The sequence below is a fragment of the Pinus tabuliformis genome, chromosome 4_1 (genome assembly GCF_031772625.1).
Source record: "Pinus tabuliformis cultivar Carrire ecotype Pingquan chromosome 4_1, CPIR1, whole genome shotgun sequence".
In the NCBI taxonomy this organism is placed as follows: domain Eukaryota; kingdom Viridiplantae; phylum Streptophyta; class Pinopsida; order Pinales; family Pinaceae; genus Pinus; species Pinus tabuliformis.
In genome coordinates this window covers 191314677-191332479 of record NC_142303.1, presented here as the reverse complement: position 1 = coordinate 191332479, position 17803 = coordinate 191314677, and the positions used below count along the sequence as shown (strand labels likewise).

Here is a 17803-nt window from a genome sequence, read left to right as displayed (position 1 = left end):
CTCCTCAGCAAAATAGTGTTGTTGAGCGTCGCAATCGCACGGTTGTTGAAATGGCTCGTTCCATGCTACAACACAGGAGTGTTCCAAACAAATTCTGGGCTGAAGCAGTATTTACTGCTGTTTATCTTCTTAACAGATCACCCACTCAGGCTGTTACAGGGAAGACTCCTGAAGAGGTTTGGTCTGGCCGTAAGCCTAAGATCAGTCATCTCAAAGTAATTGGCTCCGTTGCATATGTTTGGATTCTCGCTGCTAAGCGATCTAAGTTGGATTCCAAAAGCCAGAAACTTATGATGACAGGGTACAGTGACCATCACAAGGCCTATAGGCTGATAGATATAGCAACTGGTCGTCTTAGCTTCAGTCGGGATGTAGTATTTGATGAAGACAGAGGATTTTTTCAGTCTTCTTCTTCTAAGCAGTATTCTGAGGATCAGCCTCACAGTGTTCTTCTTCCGGTCGGTCCACCTGATGGGAGGGATGATGTAGCATCAGTATTTGATAATACTCTATCTGAGCGTCCTACAGAAAATAATCCTCCTATTGCGGCCCCTATCGCTCTTGAGTCTTCTCCACCTCCTCCTGATATTGGTTCCTCTACCCCTGCTATTGCTTCTTCTACTCTTCGACCAAAATGGTGGGCTAAAACCATTGGTGATCTCCGGGATGATGAGCTCCTTGAAGGCAGAACTTCTAGACATAAGAACAGACAACAGTCTACAGTCAATTTTGCTCTTATGGCTAACCTGCACAGTATTTTTGAGCCTCAAACCTATTCAGAGGCTAAGGGTACATCTGAGTGGGAACAGGCTATGGAAGCCGAATTCCAGAGTCTTCAGAAGAATCACACATGGACACTTTCTGATCTTCCTGCAGACAAAAAGCCCATAGGCTGCAAATGGGTGTATAAAGTGAAATACAAAGCTGATGGAACCATAGACAAGTATAAAGCTCGGCTTGTGGCTCGAGGATTCTCACAGAAGGAAGGCATCGACTATGAGGAGACTTTTGCTCCTACAGCCAAGATGAGTACCATAAGGCTTGTTCTTGCCCTAGCAGCTCAGTTCAATTGGAAAGTTCATCAGATGGATGTAAAAAGTGCTTTCCTAAATGGTGATCTCCAAGAAGAAGTCTACATGATGCAGCCTCCAGGATTCAAGGTTGCTGGTCAAGAACAGAAAGTGTGTCGGTTAGCTAAAGCAATCTATGGATTGAAACAAGCTCATCGGGCTTGGTACATGAAAATTGATCAGTACCTGACAGATCAGGGTTTTCAGCGGAGCCCTTCTGATGCAAACCTGTACATCAAGCATACTGGTGATGATATCTTGTTTGTGGTTGTCTATGTGGATGATCTTATCATTACTGGCAGCTCTGCACATTTGATCCATGGGATCAAACAAGATTTATGCAGAACTTTTGAGATGACAGACTTGGGGCTTCTTCATTATTGTCTGGGGGTTGAAGTTTGGCAGACTGAAAATCAGATCTTTCTCTCTCAGTCCAAGTATGCCAAAAATCTTGTGGACAGATTCAGAATGCAGGATTGCAAACCGGCCACGACTCCTATGGAACCAGGGCTCAAACTTTCAGCTCAGTCATCCTCTCCCCTTGTGGATGAAACTTTATTCAGACAATTAGTGGGCAGTCTCATCTATCTTACTGCTACCAGACCTGACATCAGTTTTGCAGTAAGCTACATTTCTCGCTTCATGTCCGCTCCTAAAGCTGATCATTGGCAAGCAGCAAAGCTTGTGCTACGATATGTGCGTGGCACTTCTAATTATGGCCTCCTATACACTCGAAGTTCCAATCCTATTCTCAGTGGTTACACTAATTCTGACTGGGCAGGTTCGGTTGATGACCATAAATCTACAGCTGGGTATGTGTTTAATCTAGGATCCGGTGTTGTTACTTGGACTAGTAAGAAGCAACAGGCCGTGGCTCTCTCCTCAACAGAAGCCGAGTATCGGGGAGCAGTTAAGGCATCCTGTGAGGCAGTTTGGCTTCGACGTATGCTGGCAGATATGCATGTTTCCCAGACAGGGCCTACTTCTTTGTTTTGTGATAATCAGGGAGTACTCAAACTTGCCAAGAATCCTGTATTTCATGAACGAACAAAGCATGTGGAAACTCATTGCCACTACATTCGCCAGCTTGTTGAAGACGGCTCAGTTCAGTTACAATATGTTCCCACAACAGAGCAGCCCGCCGACATCTTCACCAAGCCTCTTGGTCCTGATAAATTTGTAAAATTCAGAGGGTCTATTGGTGTTGTAAATAGATTGAGCATTAAGGGAGGGTATTAGAATATATTAGAAAATCCCTATTTAGCATTTAATGCTCATTCCTTTTAGCTGTTGCTATTTGTATTCTTTTAGCAGTTTCTTTGATGAAACTGAGTGTTTCTATATTCTACATAGAAACCTGATGTTTCTATTATTGTAAATATCTCTGTATTATGTTTGAGCTGTTTGCTCATTCGAAATTAATTCATTCAACATTCTTTTAAAGCAAACATATCTCTCAGTGGATTTTCTTCAGCCTTAGATTCTCTCTCTTCTAATTCACGAAAAGAAACAGATTTCTGGAATGAATCCATTCTTTATGAGTATAAGATTTAGAATATCGACCTTTCTGAACCAGACGTTACTGGTTCTGATACCAATTTTTAGTAGGGGCTTCTGTCACAAGCTTGCTACTTGTTGCGTCTCTTCGTTTATCTTTGATGGCCAACTCTCGGTGAACCAGTAGTGAACTCAGCGCGAACCTACTCAGAACTTTCACGCTCTCGCAGCCTCAACAACAGCTACCTCGCCTAACAACGGCCTTGGCGTACCTTCGTTCCTTTGGCGAACCTCTGATGAACTTCTTGTGAACTTCGGATGAAAGCTCAAAAATAACTACTACCACAACAGACAATATAGATGCGCAAGGTATTCATATACGGAATGGTGTACTCATATTATTAAAGAATGGATTTTAGAGTGATTACAGAGATAAATTCTTTATCAGAGATTGACTATATTCACGTTTATCGAACTTTATGTTGTTCACAAGGAACAAGCAACACCGAAGGCTACCTGGCGAAAAATAGGCTTTGCCTCAAAATATGACTGGACTCATATACAGACTCGAAAACTTCTAACTGATTCGACCACTTTAGGTTCTCACCAGTGCCGAGCACACTAATGTGCAGGCTCCCAAATCACCTAAAGACTTGAGTTCTTCTCGTGATGCAAGCAGATCAAACTGAATGTCCGCAGTTGCAAAGCAGGAGAGGCTCTCGACACAATGACTCTCTAAGATTCAATCTATTCCCGAATGCTTCAACAATGAGCCTTACCGTCATTATATATGAAAATGAGAGGGGACAAGCATTACTGTAGGCCATTAGGGGACTCACTGAAAGGTGGATGGAATCATTGCTTTCGAGTAACGCCAGAGCGACATCCGCACAAAGATTCCAGTCCGGAAAAGAAAATCTTATAGAAAGAGATTCCAACAAAACAAAGTGGATACTTTATGTCAAAGCCCACGAGAAATATAGTGCCGTTAAAACAAAGTGGATGCTTTTTATCAAAGAACACGAGAAAGTAAATCGGATAATGCCTAAATTATTTACACAGTGGAGGCTTTACTACAGTAATGCCGTGGATGGAATCATTGCTTTCGGGTAACGCCAGAGAGCAAGACTGTGTGTGAAAAAAAGGAAGGAATTGGAAATAATGGTGGTAGGGGAGGATTTATAATTGGAGAAAATTACATAATATCATAATTTGGCCTTCAATAGGCAAGTCCAATGGTTGCCAGATTCTACAAGTCATCACCAAAAATTGGATAAGGTCTCTGTGGAAACCAATATAGGTTATTTTATGCATTTCCATCTGACCTTAAGGGGATGGTTAGGTTTCATAACAATGACTGAAGAAGAGGTCTACAAAATCTTCAGGTAACAATGATATTAGGGAATGACTATCTTGGCACTAATGAAATAGCATCCTTGTTTCAATCTAACGTCAGATCCAATAACAAAACAGTGAATATGGGCTAATGATGGTCGAATAAATTCTAAAGGGTACCATGGATAGTTTTGGGAAAACTCTAGATGTTTTCAAGTCATATTAAGAAGTGTGCACATGATGGTAGCTCAAAAATTCATGTGGAAGCAAATGGGAAGGGGGGGGTTGGGAGGCACCAAATGGCATGGAAATGGCAACAGGCACAAAAATCCATTGGGAAACCATAGATTACATAAGGATGCCCTTTTGTTGTGTGAGATGTCAAACATATAGACATGTAGTAAAACACTATGGCTACAATTTTATAAAGAAAGTTTGGTAAAAAAAAGCCCTTCCTAAAATGAGGGAAAAATCAATAAGGTACGTTGACTAAGGGAGAAAAGGTAGATAATGTAATATGCATAATAGAAGAGCAAGGCCATACAAGCATTGTTCAGTAAGAAGAAAAAGGGATTGCAGTAAAAGACACCAATCAAAGACAAGAGAAGCAGACGTATTGTGCTCGGGCCTCTTGGCTCCAAAATCATCAAGACTAAGTGAAGGTTAGTCCAAAAGGAGATGCAAAAGGCAATCATTCAATAGTATTAACTAGTAATTCCTTACCCCTCACACCAAACTCTCCCTTTCATTCCATAAAAAGGAAATTTTGATTACGAGGAGAAAAGGGATAGGCCATACCCTTCAGAAAAAGGTAGGAGGTTTGTAAAGGGGAAAATGATTGAAGGGGTGGACCCAAGGGGGTTATGGACCCAAGGAGGGCAACATTAAGGGCCGATTAGGGCTCGAACCCTATAAAATAAACCAATTCTAACAAAATATCCCATTTGTATCAAGCTCAAGAGAAGGCATTATGAGAGATCCAACAAAGCAAACAAAAATCCCTAAAAGGGGTCCTTGAAGCAAACTAAAACCCCTCCAACATTAACCCATGATTGTCTTACCTCTAAATGTTAGAAGGTTGAGCAATGCCACAAAAAGACTTGCCCTAGATTAGTGGAAGTTCATAACCCAAAAGTTTTGATATGAATGAAGGCAAGAAGATCACTGAGGTCCTATGAAAACTATTAGCTCTGTTGTATAACGAGGATTTTCCAAAGTCAAAGATGAGCTCTATCTGCTTGGTTCTGCTCAAAAGGAAGCTCATAAGGGTCATCTTCCCTTTTTCCTTCACCTCCGTTTCCTCTGCTTTTTCCTCTAAACCCGACGTGAACCCCTTTTACTTTAAACCCCGAGCGCAAAGGCCTAGACCCGCCATGAAACCTTAGCCATATGACTTCACGCCTTTGTAAACCTATCGCCTCATCTCAGCCGTTGATCTTCCCCGTCGATCCAACAGCTCTCGTCGCGCCCGATAAAGCAACCTGCGCACTCTTTTCCCAACTGTCCGATCATCTCCAAAGAGATCCGACGGCATTCGCTCTCCCCGCGCCTGTAACCCAATCGAACGTTAGCGTGTGATGAGAGCGGTTTTTCTCTCTCATCCGCCGCTATGTGTCGATCACTGAGTGGGATTGCACGCCCCCATCCTTTTACCGCTTTATGCCTGAAGATGGTGCGATCAATATCGTTTACCGCCTAACCTATCCACCCCGCTCGATAACTCCCGCGCAGCTCCACCGCCCGATCACCGTTCGATCTATCCTCTACAGATCCAACGGTCCAAAATCAACCCGCTCCCACCTCGTCCGATAGACTCCGTCGAGCCATCCCTGCCATCTATTCTCCCGATCCAATGGTCATCCTTCCCTATCATCTCGACCGTCCATTCACCCATGCACTCCACGTCCTTTGACCACTCTGTTTGCCCGAAGGAAGAAGGTGACCAGCTTGCCATTATCAGTCACTGATAGACCCCAACAACCATACTTAACAGAAGGAATGGCCAGGGGAGAAAGGGACAGAGCACGACCCAGTGACTGCATTTATCAGTTATGGAGCCTCACTGGTACGAACACTCCAACTGCCTAAGAGGACAGCACAGCACCTAAACAGGTCAGATTCATCCTCTGAATCAAGCAAACACAGTCAGAAACTCCATCAGGCAATTAAATGCAGTTGGTGGTCAACTATGACCCCCCATACCTAATCGGCCCGAGTGCCCTTGTAATGTAAAATCTATAAATACCCAGAAACAAGATGTAATCAGGGTTGATGGTTGATGTTTTGATGTAAGGTTCAACTTCTGGAGACTGTGGATATTTTGCCACTTGCAGCGTCTCGTCTTCATTTTCAGCTAATACAAGCTTCTTTTGCTGTTAACTGCTCACTTTCCATTTTCTTCTGTTCTAAGTTGTGCCTGATATGCTGTATTCTTGGTCTTTGAAGTTTAGCACTAGAGAGTTGTCATCCTATCTATGTGTTAGATTGTTGAATGTATCATTGAATAGGTTATTCAGGTTTCTTTCTATCTAGTGCCAGAGAGCTGTCATCCTGTCTGTGTATTAGTAGATTAGATTTACAGGGTTCTTTATTGGTTGCAGCCGGTCATCACATGGTCTTGTGCATCTTCTGGTGTGGTCGGTATTCTCCATCTTCACCCAATCTCTAAACTATGAATAGTTGGTGGTCTAAAGCCTTGTAGCCTGGGGGTGTTCACGCATGTTTGGAGTGAAGCAAAGTAGAAGTGGTTATCTAGCTTGAACAAGCATCATTCCTTCCATTCATCCATTGCAACAATAGTTGAATTTATATGTTACCAGGCATCTCCGAGCTACAACTTAGGAGAGTTTCTTGGAGTGATAACAAAAACTAATTAAGGAATGGGAATCCTCAACCATAGTTGCTAATGTGTAATGTTCCAAAAAAGAAATAACAGTGCTAAACAAGCAAAATACACATACAACACAGAAACATTCAGACAACAATTAAACACCCATAAAATTGCACCAGAACTGCGCCAAACTGAACCATTTTATTATCAAAGGAGAGTACAATGCATGTAATGTGTGCACCTGGCTTGCCAAAGCAAGCTAGACAATCCCAGGTGAGAAAAATGTTGCCCAAATGCAAAGGAAAGACTTTTCCTCAATGTTCTATGTTGGCCCTAGAAATTCTACAACTGTTGGCTGGAAGAAACCCCTATTTGAGCCTCCAAAAGTGCTCAGAAAATTCCGCCAAATTAATCTTGAGCTCTCCACCAAAAATCCAGAAACAACAAAAAAAATTTGGCCTATCTCCAAGCCAAAGTCGAACCCACAAAATGGTGAAAATTCCCCAGTTAACTAGCAATTTGCCATATTATTAGAATTACAATTTCAAGCCCAAATATCACCCAAAAAAATTCTGTAAAATTAGTCCAAGACTCCTCTCAATAAACCCACAATAACCTAGAAATGGTTTGGCCAGATTTTTACCTTCCAAAATCGACCCCCAAAAAGCTTCCAAAATCGACCCTCAAAAAGCCATATGCCCTCCCAAACTGCTGAAACACATTGACTATCAATACTCCATAAAAATCCTCCCCAAACACTCCGGAAAAGTAGCAATCGCCTCCACCAATACTTCCCTTATTTCTCCCGGCAAGGAAGAGCTCTGATGGTTGAGTCTCCACCACCCACGTGTGCCCAATCTTTGCCCTCTACGCTGACCCCAGGAACTGTGAAATCCTCACTGAACAGTGAAGAAAGCTATCACCTTCAACCCAAAAACTCACCCAAGTGAGCAGCAAATCACCAAAGCTTCTCTCTCGAAATTTCTCCCAACAATAGCAACTCTGAAGAATGCAAAGGACCTCAACTCGATTTCCCCACTACATCCTCCAGAAATACGCACCACCGAAAAAACTCTGAATGCAAATGCTAGAAACCACACTGAAAATCATCTGCGGAAGATTATGGAAGAACCTCTCTAAGGTAGCACTCAAAGTCCCTCGAAGAAAGGGCAAGTTCTCCACTCAGAAAACTCATGCTAAACAACAAGTGTCCCAGCTATGCAGCTCAAGCAACTAAGAAAAAATTTGATATGCCAAAGATGTCAAATGAAGAGTGTTGCCTCCTTTTTATAGATTTCGTGGAGCCTTTTTCCCTCCGTGGGTCCCTCACTAAGCCTTCAATTTTCCCTCTCATGCATTTCAAACCATTGGCTTAGGGAGTGTGTATTTCCTTGTGTGGGTGGCCCCACATGCTACTAACAAAATCCCAAAGTAACTTGCTTCTAACTCCTAAGCCTTAATAAAAATGAAATGGGCCCCATCACCTCCAAAATTGGAACCAAAATGTAGAAATTAATCCTATTCAAAAATAATTTAGGAAGGGGCATTACAGTCCTCCGCTCCCAAATGTTGCTTGTCCTCAAGCAGTGCCTGAACAAGCACCCTCTCTGACTGTGGATCCCCACTGTCTCTGCAAACTTCACCAGGGTCCCAAATATGCCATTGGATCGTCCCTGTTCGTTGTACTATCCTATAGTGAAGGAGTCCCTCAATACCAAGATCCCATGCCAACTTGATCAACGTGAAGCACCCCTTACTCCACTCACTATCTTGCCAGATAGGGGCGTTAGAACCACTCTGTCTATTGCCAATTAGTATAGCATCCTAACAATGTAAAACTTTGTCCAAATCCTCATAAAGCTACCCTACCGAATAATCCATCCCATGCATTCTGATTGTGGGCCCCTGAAGATACAACTCAATCCCCATGCGAATGATATCCTCTTGTTGGCCATCCTGCCATGCTAATGAAGTCTCCCACGCCATCAGTGAATCAAAAAAACCCGATGGAAAATTTGGATGACCCTCTCCTATAGAGACCAACTCTCCCCTATGGTAGTTGAACCGCTAAGTACTGTGATGTTAGGAACCCATGCCCAGCGTAGTAAGAAACTATCTTATTGACACCTAAACACCCTGATCATCACTAATTGTCTAGCACGCTCGTACCATAACCTCCTCTCGCATAACTCTCGGCCACAATCTATGCGATGATCGAGGTTAGGCCTAACCTGCCAAAGCGCCTCAATAGTGCCAGTGCCTATCGCCCCATGGTTGGCCCCAATCCTGAGCAACAATTTGCCTCGCTCTATGGTAAGGGCTTTGGTGACTCCCCATGTGTCTGCCTATGAATGAACCAGTTTCCTATTATTCTGACCAAGCTCACTGAGGAGTGGAGTATCCCACCAATCCACTAGATCCCTGGATCCCATAACCATACTGGAGGTCCACAACCCCAAATCCTCTTTGCATGTTGTTGTGTTATGTTGCTAGTTGTTGGGACCCCTCTGTGCCCCGTCTCTGTCTCCTGTAGGTATCCAATAGGTAGACACGAAGCATCAAGAATCTATGTCGCAAATAACCAACTGCTCTGCGCCAGACAAATCACAGAGCAAGCTCTGTTATTCCAGCTCCTGATGATGTTCTCGGGTACTGTCGGAAGCCTCAGCATAATCCTGCTGACAAGTACTACCATCCCCTGCACCTCATGCTCCCCCGACGCCTCAAGTTGTCCAGCTAAAAAAGCAACACGCAACTCCCTCTCAGTCGCCTCCCCAAGTGTGAGCCCAACGGTGGAACATATGCTACCTCGACAATCAATCACGCCATCCCTAAGCCTGTATTTGCCAACTCATGCACCTACCAAGTGTCTCAACTAGAAAGTCTCCTCCTGGTTCGTGACACGAGGTGTCTCATCCAACTGCCTAAGCCATGTTGCCTGAATGGAACGTGTCAAGGGGCAACAAACAAACACTTTGCCACTATAAACAATACTGGAGGAGGATGGGTATGATAAAGAGCCTGCCGTAATCCTACGGACAACCCCCTCTCTGACTCAGATTTGTTGATAACCACCTCGAAGCCCTTTCTCCACTAAACATGGTGTCCCCAGATGCTCAACAGTGTCCTCATCGACCCTAGGTGGGCTGCATCCAATGGTACACGTAGTACCCCTATCCATAAGTCTCCTAGGAGGCAACGCTCCAAGCACCCGTTGTGCCCCATCATTTGCCACTAAATACCACCCTATATCGCAGTACTCCTCGACATACCATTGTACGCCGCAACATGTCCCGGTATACCACTGGATACTCCCGACTATGGCTATACCATCTTGTACCATCTTATGTCCCACCTGTGTCATTGCACCTGTCACTCCCCGCATGTACTCAATGTGATGTGAGGCACTCCCACTCCACAGCGCAGTCCAACATACTACGACACACCCCATGCGTCTCCATGCCCATTTACAGAACAGTGGTCCACGCTAGATACTCCTACCCATTTTTAGATGTGATGGCCTAAATCTTGTGTCCATATGCATCGGCCCACACCCAACCTGTATCATCACCTCCACGGTCACCATGCTCTCCAATGACGGAATCTCCCTTCCAAATCCTCCCTGAGGAGCCCAAGAAGTGAATCTCTCTAAGGCTTAGGCATTAGTAGTGATGCCACTGCTGCTTTGCTCCTCGGTGTCCTTCGTGCCCTATACAAGTGTGAGGAATCCCCAACTCCATACAAGGCACTGGTTGGTGGCATGTGAATGCCACCTCCTTCGACAAACTCCTACCCCCACATACGGCCAACATGCCGAGACAACTCATGGAGTCTGCATGCTCCTCTATTTGCTCGACCTGTCACGGGTGTTGTCCAAAACTCTGGTGGGAATATGAGAATGGGGGTCAGTCCAATCAGTGGATCTGCCATCCTGTTAATGCCATGACTGACCCTAAATCCATGGAGTGGTGGGGAGTCCCACCCGGGTCCCAATGATGATCCATCTCTCAAGCCCCTCTGGCAAACCACTGCCACTGCTGAACTATGCTCTCGATCATGGATGTATCCAAAAATCTAGTCAACGCTATCAGGTACCAACTCAATCGCTTGCCACCCAACCCCATGAGAGGGATCAAATGCAAGAGTCCCCGAGTACATAGCAAGTCCATCATGCGAGTGTTGCACCCTACGCAACTCATGTCGCCTCGTCTCACTGGCCCGATCATCATATACAACCTGTCTAGGTAACCCAGCCAATCTCCCTCCAACGTGCAGAGGTAACCTAACAATACTGCAAGCCCCATCTACGTAAGCCTAAAGAGAATTACTGTCTGGAAGGACTGCAGTTTTGTTGGCTACCTGTGCATGCGAGTGTTGCACCCTACGCAACTCATGTCGCCTCGTCTCACTGGCCCGATCATCATATACAACCTGTCTAGGTAATCCAGCCAATCTCCCTCCAACGTGCAGAGGTAACCTAACAATACTGCAAGCCCCATCTACGTAAGCCTAAAGAGAGTTACTCTCTGGAAGGACTGCAACTTTGTTGGCTACCTGTGCATCTATCTGCTCCTCGTCGATGGCAGGTCCAACAGATGATTGCCCATCCCCCTCTACCATGGGCACAATAGGTGTCCCAAACTGTCCCTCCACAAGTAACTCATCGAGCATAACATCCTCATCTAGCTCACGCTCCTCAAGGTGCTCTCCATACTATTGAAGGTAGTTGTCTTCTAAAAACTCCGTAATGGATCTGGGTGCCTTTGTGCCCACCAGCACCTCACTAATGGTTGTCTCCCAGCTCCTCCCTAATCTGTTGTGGGCTGCCATCACCTGAAAATCCGAACACGGTCCTGGACACCTCATTAATGGATACCTCAACAACAAATGGCACCTCATCAACGACAAAAACCAAATCATAAGATGGCTCTATGGGTGTATGCTCCAGTTTCTCCGTCAAGGTGTCAACTAGTGCTATCAAAGAGGTCTCCAACAATGGTGACCCCTATGCTACACTGGGTATATCGATGTGCTCCTCATGACCATGTGTACTCTCGACCTCCTCCTCAAGCCCCTAATGTTTAAAACCAAGTCTCCACCAGCAAAATTGTCTCCTTGACTCACCCTCTAACTGTCCTTGGTCTACCTGCTCCCTTTCAGGAGAAATGGTGCCCTGATTTTGTCGGCTTGCCCCACATGGTGTAGATTACTCCCACGGCTTGTGCACCTCTAGTGCTTTTGTTGTAAGGATAAGGATGGATCTGGTCTAAAACCTTCCTCAACTGAGCCAACCTCTCATCGTTCCAGTGAATTCCACCCAAAAATTCATGCATACTGAATCTCCCTTAAGCCATGGGTGGTGTACGGTTTAACCCGTCACTGTGCATACATGCCCAAATCTCCCATGATCTTACTGGTTACCCACAATTGGGCCAACTCCTTCCAAAAAGAAAATAACAGTGCTAAACAAGCAAATACGCATACGACAAAAAAAAAAAATCAGACAGCAATTAAACACCCATAAAATTGCACCAAAATTGCGCCAAATTGAGCTATTTTATTATCAAATGAGAGTACAAGGGATGGAATGTGTGCTTCTGCAACCCCTGGCTAGAGGAAACCCTTGTTTGGGCCTCCAAAAGTGCTCCAAAAATTCCGCCAAATTAATTTTGAACTCTCCACCAAAAACCCAGAAAGGGTTTGCCCTATCTCCAAGCCAAAGTCGAACCCACAAAATGGTGCAAATCCCCCAGCTAACTTGCAATTCACCCTACTATAAGAATTAGGTTTTATGGCCCGAATATCGCCCAAAAAATTCTGTAAAATTAGTCAGAGACTCCTCTCAATAAACCCACAAAAACCCAGAAATGGTTTGGCCGGATTTTGACCTTCCAAAATCGACCCCCAAAAAGCCCTACGCCCTCCAAAACTGTTGAAACACACTGACTGTCAATACTCCAGCAAAATCCTCCCCAAACACTCTAGAAAGGTAGCAATCACCTCCACCAATACTTCCCTTATTTCTTCCGGCAAGGAACAACTCCAGTGGTTGAGTCTCCAACATGTTCGTATGCCCAATCTCTACCCTCTGCGCTGGCCCCAAGAACTGCGAAATCCTCACTGAAGAAAGCTATCACCTTCAGCGAAAAAATCACCCTAGTGAGCAGCAAATCACCAAAGCTTCTCTCCCAGAATTTCTCCCAACAATAACACCTCTAAGGAATGCAAAAGGACCTTCATATGATTTCCCCACTACATCCTCTAGAAATACGCACCACAGGAAAAACTCTGAAAGCAAATGCTGGAAATCATACTGAAAATCACCTCCGAAAGATTATGGAAGAACCTCTCCAGGGTGGCACTCGAAGTCCCCTGAAGAAAGGGTGAGTTCTTTGCTCGGAAAATTCGTGCTAAACAACAAGTGACCCGACTAAGCAGCTCGAGCAACTAAGAAGAAATTCAATATGCCAAAGATGTCAAATGAAGAGCGCTACCTCCTTTTTATAGATTTCGTGGAGCCTTTTTCCCTCCTTTTTCCCTCCTTTGTGGGTCCCTCACTAAGCCTTCGATTTTCCCTATCATGCATTTTGAACCATTGGCTTACGGAGTGTGTATTTCCTTGTCTGGGTGGTCCCACATGCTACTAACAAAATCCCAAAGTAACTTCTAACTCCTAAGTTTTCTAATAAATATGAAATGGGCCCCGTCACCTCCAAAATTGGCCCCAAAATGTAGAAATTAATCATGTTCCAAAATAGTTTAGGAAGGAACATTACATAATGGTAGTTCAAGGGGCTTAATAACAAGTTCAAGAAGAAATCCACTGTTGTTGAATTATTCTTTTCCTGCAACAAGTATTTGTGCATAGTTTATGGTTAAAGAACTAGGATAAATAATCCATATGATTAACTATTATGGACCTTATGACGATAAGGTTGTCTCGTGATTTTTTCCTCTCACTGAGCCATAAGCAGAGATTTAAGTTTCACATTAGTTTTGATGTGTGGAGAATTAACGCAAGACAAGATGGACTATGTCATGTCCCTTTTCTAAGTGATCAATGTGGGGGAACAATTGAATTAATTAGATTAAAATGTGGTCAGGAGAACAGGAAGGAACTTTATAAAGTCACATTAATATGTATTTACTTGCCCATGGTATTGGTATCCATGGAGTACCTACCCATGGTATTAGGATGGCCAAAGATTACAAAAAGAAGCTCAAGATCATTCTTTAGGAAAGTCTAGATATCAAATGGATTGTTTACTTTGGCTCTTGGAGCTTGCTTGAGGGTTTATAACCCTAAGCGCGATCTTCTTCGGTGGAGAAATTATGTTAAAATTGGCAACTAGGGCCAAACTCCATATGCGTCACCTCATTTATGGCAGCCGATATTTTTCTTGGATTCTTCTCTCCGAGAGGTGTAGGATTGATCTAACGATCATCCAATTCCGACATGTATTCATGGAGATATGAATTTATTTGTATTCTTGACAATTTGTCAAGGTCGACCAGCAAGCCAAACAGTGATTTTCACCCTGAGTTTATCCTCAACGTTGCATATAAAAGGAGGACACCTTGTGGCATTATTTCACTCATCTCATCTCACATCCTTCTCTCTCCTCTTGATTGGGTACGCATAAAGGAGCAGCATCTCTCTCACACGTGTGGCTGGAAGAAGGGTATTCTGATTAGGGCAGCATTGACCTAGGTTGACCGAAATTGCAGGGTGTCTTTTTGGCCAGCGTTGACCCTTAACATTTGCGGATTGGGTTACCCTGCCGGATTGGGTTACCCTGCCTCTCCTAGGCAGGCTGCAGTTCCGGACAACAACGTTGACCTCATTTTGTCTCCATGTTAACTAGCGTTAACTATCAAAAGGCTGACCACAGATTTAACCAGAGTTAACTAAAGTTTAACTGGATATTTCAGATTGATTTGGACTGCCTCTTCTCGCTGTTGGAGGCCGAGTTGACTGAGCATTGACCGGGATTGTTTAGAGGTCAAAGCTGACCAGCTTTGACTTGCTAGTTAGGGTTTTGCAGTTGTTGTCACAAAATTACAGAATTATATATTTGTACTATCTCTCTCTCTCTCTCTACTGAATTATTGAAGAATATAAGAAGAATTGATCAAGGTTTTCCCCACATTGGGGTCTGTCCCTCGCTGGTGCCACATCTTGTGTCCTCTTTTCTTGGCTTGTCTTCTACTGTTTATATTTGTGTTCTATCTACATTTTACTATCATGCTAATGTGATTGCTATTCTGGAAATTGATATTGGGCTAATAAGAAATTTGAAGTAAATTGCTCCTAAGCATAGAACGTACCAAAATTAACATGGTATCAGATGTGAAGTGAAAACAAAGCCCAAGCAAGAGTGAAAGAGCAATCACCGAAGACAATTGGAAAGGACAAAAGGCTCAATGAGTTCCTCATCCCACTTCCCGGCCGAAGACAATCTCCGTGAGAACTCTGACTATCACAGATGGATGTCTCTTGATCTGACATTGGAAGAACAAGAAGTGTTGGACTATGTGAAGGGTAAAATCCCGAAGCCTCCATCAATTGCACCAGCTGCTACAAAGAACAAGTACACTAAGGGTGAAGTCAAAACAAAGAAGATTATCAGAGATTCCATTGACAAGCGTCTGGTGGCCTACATCTCCGATTTGAACACCTCTAAGGATATCTACAACAGATTGGTAAGCATGTTTAAAGTTAGTGATGCAAATCAAGTTTTGTTCCTCAAAAATAAGTTGAAGGATATTAAGAAGGGCAAGGACGACGATATTCAATCCTACTTCTTAAGGATCACTGAGACCGAGAATGATCTTCTATCGATTGGAGAAGTCACTCCTGACAGGGAACTAACCATCACTACCCTTGGAGAGCTCCCATCCGAATGGTATATATTTAGAACCACTCTTCTCAATAATGATCAAATTTCAGGGTTTGAAGAATTCATGTCGAGATGCATTCAAGAGACAAGGATGGTGGAGCAAGAAATGCCTTCAAATAGAGGCAACCCCACTGCTTTCTCCTCTCATGCCAAAAGGAGAAATACTTCTGGGTCTAAAGGTCATTTCAAAGGAAAGCCCGGATCGAAGGGTGGAAGGAAGGGAAGATGCTTTGTTTGCAATAAATTTGGCCACTATGTGAGGGAGTGTCCAAATAGAAAGGACACATCACATGATGATGATCACAATCACTCTAGGGGCAACTTCAACAACAACAATCAAAGGAATGAAAGGTCCAATGGCAAAGGAAAGAGGAATGCGGGAAATCATGGAAATGGTCAACCTTCCAAGAAAGCAAGGAACTCCAGGTATGAATCAAATGTTGTTAACAATAAGCAAGATGAATATTATCTTATATTGGCCCTATCCACTACCTCTCCTCCGGACTCCTTGGGAAATTGGCTTATTGATAGTGGTGCCTCAAGGCACTTCACCTCCAAAATTGGCCCCAAAATGAAATGGGCCCCGTCACCTCCAAAATTGGCCCCAAAATGTAGAAATTAATCATGTTCCAAAATAATTTAGGAAGGAACATTACATAATGGTAGTTCAAGGGGCTTAATAACAAGTTCAAAAAGAAATCTACTCTTGTTGATTATTCTTTTCTTGCAACAAGTATTTGTGCATAGTTTATGGTTAAAGAACTAGGACGAATAATCCATATGATTAACTATTATGGACCTTATGACGATAAGGTTGTCTCATGTGATTTTTTCCTCTCACCAAGCCATAAGCAGAGAGTTAAATTTCACAGTAGTTTTGATGTATGGAGAATTAACGCAAGACAAGATGGACTATGTCATGTCCCTTTTCTGAGTGATCAATGTGGGGAACAATTGATTTGATTAGATTAAAATATGGTCAGGAGAACAGGAAGGAACTTTATAAAGTCACATTATTATGTATTTACTTGCCCATGGTATTGGTACTCATGGTATTGGAACCCATGTAATGATTGCCCACGGTATTGGTATCCATGGAATACCTACCCATGGTATTAGGATGGCCAAAGATTACAAAAAGGAGCTCAAGATCATTCTTTAGGCAAGTCTGGATATTGGATGGATTGTTTACTTTGGCTCTTGGAGCTTGCTTGAGGGTTTATAACCCTGAGCACGGTCTTCTTCGGTGGAGCAATTATCCACCCTAGTTGATTAAAATAACTAGTCTTCAGTGGTGAAAGACTCCACCCTAGCTAGTCTTGAAGGAGGAGCCATCCAGGTTTCTCATTGGGCATCAACGAATTCATTGGAGAGGTCATTGTCAGCCATTTATATCTTCAGCCATTTATGCCATCTTGCTAGGGTGTCTTAACAAGTTCTCAAGTATATTAAGATTCATATTTAATATAATACGGCTGAGTTTGTTGCTTGTGCCTACTGTCAAACGAGGGTTTCAAGTGATATGTTTTATAAAATGTCCTTACATTAATAATTAGCATAAAATCATTGGCAATGTCATTTTTGCAAAGTGCTGGTTAAAAACGTCTCGATGGTAATTGTGAAGATTATTGCGAAATCTAGTTTGGGACATCACAGGGTAAGCACAGGAACAAGAAAGCCCTGCTCTACTGGCATCAAAGTCTCTGGAGAAGTCTTGATGGAAACCTTGTTGTGCTAGATGGGGGGCACCCTACCCCAAGGGCGTCTAGCACTGGAACTGAGTTGTCTATAAACTATGTGTTAATTTGGTGGCGTGCAGCAACATGATTCTTGGAGCAGCTCTGCAACAAACTTGTGGAGACCAATGGGCCTCCAAAAGGTGGCTGACTAGAGAGTCAAAGCCTCATCAATCCGGATTGTGGAGTCTAAAGGGTGGCATAGGGGCCTATCTGAACTTTGAAGGTCCCTGTGTCCATGCCTGCCACTTTTTGCCCTGATCTGATACGACAAGCTGGAAGTTGAAACTGCCTCAGATATTTTTTAAAACTTTTGGAAACCACTGAGTGATTTGCAAGTACTGTTGAGCAGCTTCTGGAACAGTCTCCGATAACTGGAAATCTTTAGAAACCTGGAAACAGTTTCCGGATTTCATTGGATATATATTTATTTGC

At 43.5% G+C, this 17803-nt stretch overlaps 1 protein-coding gene across 2 annotated transcripts in view; it reads right to left on the bottom strand.

Annotated features, from left to right (window-relative positions):
* Positions 1–17803, bottom strand: part of LOC149174858 (NagB/RpiA/CoA transferase-like superfamily protein) — a 132425-nt gene that overhangs the window by 112727 nt on the left and 1895 nt on the right. The gene's annotated exons all lie outside the window — the stretch shown is intronic.